Raw genomic sequence first — 7,783 nt, 5'->3', positions numbered from 1 at the left:
AAGGGTCACATAAATGAAAACAAACAAACAAACAAATCAGGTGTAACCATCTTTTTTTTTTTTTTAGGTGTAACCATCTTAATGTCAGACAAAGTAGTCTTAAAGCTAAAATCTATATAATGAGACGAAGAAGGCCATTACATAGTATTAAAGGATGCATATCATCAAAAGGATAAACCAATTATAAATATTAATCCACTCAACAATGGAGTACCTAAATACATAAACGAAGACTACTAGACCTAGAGGGAGAGAGAGACTAATACAATAATTGTGGTTGGTACCAACACCCCATTTTCACCATTGGGTAGGTCATTTGAACAAAAATTAAATAGACATTGGAGCTAAATGACACCACAAACAAAACAGATCCAACAGACACAGAATATTTCACCTAAAAAATACAGAATAAACTTTTTCCATGATCAGTCCCTAAAACTGACCACATAATGGGGCACAAAACAGCCCCTACAGATTTGAATGTAAATTTTACCGAAATAACCAGGTAAGAATTTCATGGTTTTCTAAGTAGGTATGAAAGAGAACATTTGATATGATGAAACATTCATTATGTTGAAAACAGCTAGTGAAATAGTATAAGAAGGGATCCTGAGAAAGATGATCTATCTTAAAACTCCTTAAAAAATTAAATGTAATGGAAAAAATGGAACAGACTACTATTATACAATATAATGAATACCAAGTAGAATTTAAAAAAATGTAGAATCCAAAACTAAAACTTTTAAAAGAAAATAAAGAAACACATCTTTATGACCTCAGAAAAAGTGAGGATTTTTTAAGCATCAAAAATTGCTAACTTCAAAGAAAAGATCAACCAGCTTACCTATAGGAACTGCTCACAAAATGTGTGAAATAACAAGCCACGAATAGAAAACTTTTTCCCTATATAACCAACAACAGATTGGCTTATACAATACATAAAAAACTATAAATCAATACAAAAGCTATAAACAATCCAGTAGGAAGTTAGGACAAAACACTTAAACCTATCCTAAAACAAGGAGTCCACGTTGCCAATAGATGTGTGAAAATACATTCAATGTCATTTGTAATCAGAGAAAATTAAAATTAAAATCACAACAAAGGGCTGGCAGGTGGTGTGGTGGTTAGGGCTCTGGACTTCTACGTGGCCGATCACAGTTTGAGTCTCGAACCTAGTGGCTTGCTTCCTCTCTCTCTCTCTCTCTCTCTCTCTCTCTCTCTCTGTGTTTGTGAAATGAAAACAAAATAAATAAATAAAGTTCAATAAAATAATGCTTTTAAAAAAAAATCACAATGAAAAACCACTTCACTAGGATGGCTAAAATGAAAAAGATAGACATCAACAACACACTAAAAGGATAATCAACCACGATCAAGTGAGGTTTATCTCTGGAATGCAAAGACGTTTCAACATACATAAATCAATAAATGTGATGTATCACATTAATGGAATGAAGGAAAGAAAAAAAAGATCATCTCATTAGATCGAGAAAAAACATTTGATAAACTTCAATGCCTTTTCATGATTAAAAACACTTACCAAATTGGGTATAAGAGAAATTGATCTCAAGACAATAAAAGCAATGTATGAAAAGCCCATAGTTGAGACTGGCAGGTGGTGTGGTGGTTAAGGCAGCTGGACTCCCACATGGCAGACGACAGTTTGAGTCCTGGACCTGGCAGCTTGCTTTCTCACTTTCCTTCTCTCTCTCTGTCTCTATTTGGTCAACATCAAAAAATAATAATAATAATAATAAAATGAAATAATGACAACAAATAAAATTAAATTAAAATAATTCTTTAAAAAGTAAAGCCCATAGTGGGACCAGCAGTTAGTGTAATGGCTATGTCACTGACTCCCATGTAGTCGACAGTGGTTCGATTCCTGGACCCAGTGTCTTAAATTCACGCTGAATTCATGTGTGTGCGTGCCCAAGATCCTGAGAGAAGATGGAGGAGAAGGAATTGTGGCATGGCCAGCCCCCTGGGGTGGGGGTGGGGGGGCATTTTCTTGCTTTCTGTCTCTCTGTCTCTCTCTGTCTTTCTGGCGAGTGCATGTACCGTATAGCAAAAACCTCTCAAAAAAAAAAAAGTTAACATTATACTCAATGGTGAAAATTTATACGTTTTTTTTTTTTTTAGAGGTTTCTATAGGATGGGTGCACTTGCCAGAAAGACAGAGACAGAGAGATAGAAAGTAAGAAATCACTCCCCCACACACACATGGGGGATGGCCACGCTGCAATCCCTTCTCCTCCAGGGATCCTGGGCATGCATGTACACGCGCCTGGCATAAGTTTAAGCCACCGAGTCCGGGGCTCGAACCGCAGTCGACTATGTAGGAGTCCAGCAACATAGCCATTATGCCAACTGCTGGTCAGTTGTGAAAATTTGAAAACATTTCCTTTAAGATCTGGAATGAGACAAGGATGCCCACTTGTGCCACTTCAGTTCAACATAGTATTAGAAGTCATTTCTAGAGCAATTAGGTCAAAGAAATGAAAGGCATCTTAATTGGAAAGTTGTCACTGTTTGTTGATGACATGATCTTGCTCACAGAAAACCCTACAGACTCTTGGGAACCAGCAGTTAGTGTAATGGCTATGTCGCTGGACTCCCACGTAGTCGACCGCGGTTCATGTACCGGACCTGGTGGCTTAAAACTCACGCCGGGCGCGTGTGCGTGCATGCCCAAGATCCCGAGAGGAGAATGGAGGAGAAAGGATTGTGGGGTGACCATCCCCCCTGGGGGGGGATTTCTCGCTTTCTGTCTCTCTGTCTCTCTCTGTCTTTCTGGCAAGTGCACCCATCCTATAGAAACCTCTAAAAAAAAAAAAAAAGAAAAGAAAAGAAAAAGAAAACCCTACAGACTCCTCAAAAAATACTACTAGTACTAATTTAAAAATATGATAAGTTTGTAGGATACAGAGACCAGCAGATGGTGTAATGGTTATACTGCTGGACTCCCACATAGTTGACTGCAGTTTGAGCCCTGGAACTGTCAGCTTAAAACTCACACCAGGCATGTGTGCATGCATGCCTAAAATCATGAGAGAAGAATGGAGGAGAAGGATTGTGACATGGCCATCCCCCCTGAGGGTGATTTCTCACTTTCTGCTTTTCTGTCTCTCTCTGTCTCTCTGGTGAAACGCATGCATCATATAGCAAAAATCTCTCAAAAGAAAACAAAAAGATTACAGGATGCAAAATAAACACACACACACACAAAAAAACCCAGTAGCATTTCTATATACTAACAACAAAGTATCTGTGAAAGAAATGAAAAGAATCTTGCTCACAATAACTACCCCAGAAATAAATAATTAAATAAAATATTTAATAAATTTGACTAAGGCAGTGAAAAGACTTGTACATTAAAACCTATAAAACATTAAAGAAAAAAATGAAGAAGGCACAAATAGATGGAAAGATGTCCATGTCCACAAATTGGAAGAATTAATACTAGAATGTTCATACTGGACCAACTACAGTAGCTCAAGTGAAAGGGTACTGCTGCATGTTGGCTAAGGCTGCAGGGAGGCCTGTGCTCAGGTCCTGGCCTAACCTGAACAGGTTGGGCACAGCGGCATGCACCTGCAGTTCTGGCTAAGTGGGAGGCTGGGGCAGGAGGATTGCAATGTGGCGAGACCTTATCAAAAATTCTCTTTTGCTCTCTTTCTCTCCCCCCCCATGCCATCTCCTCTCCATACTATATAAAAATCATCTAAAGAGTCAATACAATTCCTATCAAAAGTCTATGTCATTATTCTTAGAAATAGGAAAAAAAAAAAGCCCTTAAAGCATATATGGAACCACAAACACCCCAAATAGCCAAGAGAATCATGAACAAAATGAGCAAAATTCATTTTATTATTTTAAACTATAGTCTGAAGTTACTGTAATTAAAACAGCTCAGCACTGGCAAATAAGTAAAATAAAATAGATGCATCAACCAATGAAACTGAATAGAGTCCTGAGGTAAACTAATGCACATAGAATCAACTGATTTTTGACAAAATTGCCAAGAATATGCTATGGGAAAAGAACAGTTTCTTCAATACATGATGTTAAAAAAACAGGATATCCACATACAAAGAACACAACTGGACTTTCATCTTACACCATATAAAAAAATAAACTAAATATGGATTGAATATTTAAACATAAGACCAGAACTATAAAACTACTAAGAGAAAAACCCATGACATTGATCAGGGCAATAACTTTTTGGATTGACCCCAAAGCTCAGGAAACAAAATCAAATATAGACAAATGGGATTATATAAAACTAAAAAGCTTCTATACAGCAAGGAAACAATTAACATACTGAAACAACCTATAGATTGAGAGAAAATATCTGCAATACAAATATCCAATAAACAGTTAATACCAAAAATATATATAAGAAGTTCAAACAACTCAATAGCAAGAAAGCAACAACAATAAAAAAACAATTCAAAAATGGAAAAGTGACCAGAATAACATTTCTCAAAAGAAGACATACAAATGACCAATAGATATATGAAAAAGCTGCTCAGCATCACTAATCATTAGGGAAATGCAAATTAAAACCACAATGAGATACCATCTCATATCTATCAGAACGGCTATTATCAAAAAGATATATTGTTAAGTCTTGGTAAGGATGTGAAAAAAGGGGAACCCTTGTAAACTGTTGGTGGGAATGTAAATTAGTACAGCTATTACGGAAAACTGTAATGGATGGTCTTCAAAAACTAAAAACAGAATTACCCTCATGTGATCCTACAATCCCACTTCTGAGTATTTACCTAGAAAATCAGTTTGTTGAAGAGATTTCTGCACTGCTGTATTTATTGCAGCATTATTCACACTAGCTAAATTATTGAATCAACCTAAGTGTCTATCCATAGATGAATAGATTAAGAAAATATGAGATATACACACAATGAAATATGATTCAGCTTTTTTTTTTTTGAGATATTTTTGCTATAGGGAACATGTGCTTGTTAGAGAGACAGAGATACAGAAACAAAAATCAGACCTAGGGTGGTGGGGGGATGGCCATGCTGCAATCCCTTCTCCTTTTATTCTCCTCTCGAGATTTTGGGCACTCCTGCACATGCACTAAGCATGTATTTCAAGCCACTGGGTCTAAGATTCAAACCACAGTTAACTACTTGGGAGTCTAGCTCCTTAACCACCATGTCACCTGTTGGCTCCAGGTTGCTTGCTTGCTTTCTTATTTATCTATTTATTTATGTATGTATGCCATAGGGCATGTATGCTTGCCAGAGAGAGCTGATTCAGCTTTGAAAACAAAAGAAATACTGGGGCCAGCTGGTGGTGTGGTAGTTACAGCATTGGACTCCCACATAGTAGATCACAGTTTGAGTCCTGGACCAGGCAGCTTGAAAATCAAGACTGGCATGTGTGCATCTGTGTCTCAAATCCTAGGAAGAGAAATGTAGAAGAAGGCATTGTGGTGTGGTCATTCACCCCTGGGGGATGATTTCTCACTTTCCTTCTTACTTGCTCTATTTCTCTCTCTGGTGAGTACACCTGTCCTATGACCAAAAAAAAAAAAAGGAAATGCTGTCATTTCTTGTAACATAGATGGAATTGGGGGAGATACACTAAGTGAAATAAGCCAGGCATAGAAAGAAATGCTGCATGTTTTTATTTGTGGACTCTAAATCAATCAGCTCATAGAAGTAGAGAGTAGAACGGTGATTACAGAGGCTGAGGGATGAGAACATAGGGAAACGAGAGTCACAATTTCAGACAGGAAGAATATAGGGCTTGTTTGTTTTTCTTGTCTAGGTTTTCTGCCATAGACTGTGTGTGCTCACCAGAGAAAGAGAGAAGAAAAATGAGAAATAAGCCCCCAGGGTTGTTAGTCGTGCCACAGTCACTTTCCCATTCTCATCTTGGGATTGTGGGCACACACACATGCACCCAGTGTGATTTTCAAGCCACTGGGTCTGGCACTCAAACTGTGCTTGGCCATGTGGGAATCCAGTTCCTTAACCACCATCTGCTGGCACCATATATTTTTAAAAAGTTTCTGTGCCCGCCACAGCTGCCGCCGTTGTGCCAGCCCCTCGGGTCTCATAGAGGCCGGGCAACACTCCAGAGTGGGAGACAAGCCGATTTGGGAGCAGATTGGACCCAGCTCCATTCAACATTACTATCAGTTATTTGATAACGACAGAACCCAACTAGGCGCAAATTATATTGATGCATCATGCTTTACGCCGGAAGGACAGCAGTTCCAGGGAAAAGCCACCATTGTGGAGAAATTGTCTAGCCTTTTGTTCTGGAAAATCCAGCACAGCATCATGGCATAGGACCGTCAGCCCACGCCAGATAGCAGCATCATTAGCATGGTTGTAGGCCAGTTCAAGGCCGATGAAGACCCCATGATGGGGTTCCACCAGATGTTCCTATTAAAGAACATCAATCATGCTTGGGTTTGTACCAATGACAAGTTCAGGCTTGCCCTGCACAACTTCGGCTGACCTCCTCTTAGCCAGACACTCACGCTGTTTCCTCCTGCCTCCTCTTCCCGATACTATTCACACTCCTCCAGATGCTCCAAATATCACACACAAATGAGCAGGGCCGCAGTGGGAGTGGGCACAGTGCGCTGCTGCCACTGAGGTGTTGTGCGTGATGTTTGGACGCTATCCTAGTTGCATCCAACAGGAGAAATTTGTGTTGTACCAGTACATCCCTTGGAAAGACTTAAGTAATGCAAAGGTTGTTCTTTTTTTTTTTTTTTTTTAATCTACTGACAAGTTGTTCTAGTAACCCAAAGAAGGAGAAAGCAGCTGCCTCACCGCCCAGATATTTATTTGTCAGATGTTTCAATGCCTCATGATACAATAAAACCATGAAAAATTTCTTAACAGTTTAAATTGTTTTAATTAGTTTAATAGTTGGTGGGGCATCAATAATTACCCTGCATCTTTGTCTCTCATGCCTTACCTTCTCACCTCTGCCCCAATTCAGCAATACCTGCTGCAAGGAAAAAACTGCTAAAGCAGCCCTCCCAGCTAGTTTGATCAGAAGCCCTATAGGGCAGAGTCATTATCTCTGACACTCCTGGTCTTGAGAAGAGCCCAGCTCTGGTCTGAAGCTTCTCTGCAGTGAAGCCTCTGCAGTCAGTTCTAAGATCTGTCCCCTCTGCCCTTGGAAGGTTCAGGGCTCTAGTAGTAGGAAGAGAGATGACCTTGAATCTTGTTGAAGCTAGAGAGGCCTTGGCAAAAGTGACCCACCAAGTTGCCCTCTGGGCTGTGGTCTCATTAAGACTAAGGGAGGGACCTACTCTGTCCTCAAAAGGGTCAGGATCACATCCAGGGTTCCACTTAGACTCCAAGCCAAGCAGAGAGCAACTCATTGCTCAAAGGCCTGTACCCAGAACAGCCAGCTTCCATTGCCCACAGATGAAGGTTCAATTGGGTTGGAGTACATATTTAGAGCTATGAAAGAAGTGCAGAGATTCATGCTGTAGGAGTACTCATCCCTCAGACCTCTGCAGGACATTTCTAGGCCTTCTCCTTCTATTTCCTTTCTCACACGACCTTCAAATCCCAGGAAGTCTTAGCTATTTCTGCTCTTCAGTTTGGGAGACACTCGGCATTGTTAGTATAAATCTAGCTCCTCAGCTCTGAGACCTCTGGATGGCGTACCTGGTGACAGCATAGCAACTGCAGGCTATTGCCAAACTCAGACTTTGGGCCAATGCCCTTAGGTGTGAGGATCAGTGAGGCTACCACTGCTAAGGCTGAGCCATAAA

The 7,783-nt window shown here is 39.9% G+C and overlaps 1 pseudogene; it reads left to right on the top strand.

Moving 5' to 3' along the window:
• Nucleotides 1-449: 449 nt before the first annotated feature.
• LOC102471198 (nuclear transport factor 2 pseudogene) lies at nucleotides 450-6,503 on the top strand (annotated as a pseudogene).
• The last annotated feature ends 1,280 nt before the right edge of the window (nucleotides 6,504-7,783 follow it).

Source organism: Tupaia chinensis, unplaced genomic scaffold (genome assembly GCF_000334495.1).
Source record: "Tupaia chinensis unplaced genomic scaffold, TupChi_1.0 Scaffold000099_1, whole genome shotgun sequence".
NCBI classification, from domain to species: domain Eukaryota; kingdom Metazoa; phylum Chordata; class Mammalia; order Scandentia; family Tupaiidae; genus Tupaia; species Tupaia belangeri.
Note: the sequence above shows the minus strand (reverse complement) of the source record. Positions and strands in the feature narration are given on the sequence as shown.